The sequence below is a fragment of the Anarhichas minor genome, unplaced genomic scaffold, assembly GCF_050575085.1.
Source record: "Anarhichas minor isolate MPS153535 unplaced genomic scaffold, ASM5057508v1 ptg000004l, whole genome shotgun sequence".
Classification (NCBI taxonomy): domain Eukaryota; kingdom Metazoa; phylum Chordata; class Actinopteri; order Perciformes; family Anarhichadidae; genus Anarhichas; species Anarhichas minor.
The window spans coordinates 5,489,794-5,490,155 of record NW_027466450.1 but is presented as its reverse complement, the minus strand read 5'-3'; positions in this window follow the sequence as shown (position 1 = coordinate 5,490,155).

Below are 362 nucleotides of genomic sequence, written 5' to 3'. Positions count from 1 at the left end.
CACCGCGGAGGGGGATTACTGATGGGAGGACGCCCCCCCCTCATCTTCTCAGCCCTCCTCAGGAAGTTTCACTGGTCACTAACTCATCATCAGCCGCTTCTGTTCTTAAACTGTCTTGTGAGTCCACAAAGTCCCCCATAGACACACGAGAGATAACGTTTATCATGTTCAGCAAGCCGATCAAATAAACGGATTTCAATCAAGATTATTATTGTTGCTTCTTTATACTATTGTTCTTTCCAAAAAGCAAGCCAATGTGGAGGATTAAGTGTTATCAGGTCAGTTGTGTCAACCTGACAGCAGACAGATATGGGATGTTATCGCAGGTCATGAGACCACCAATTAAACTGCAGAGTCAGGAA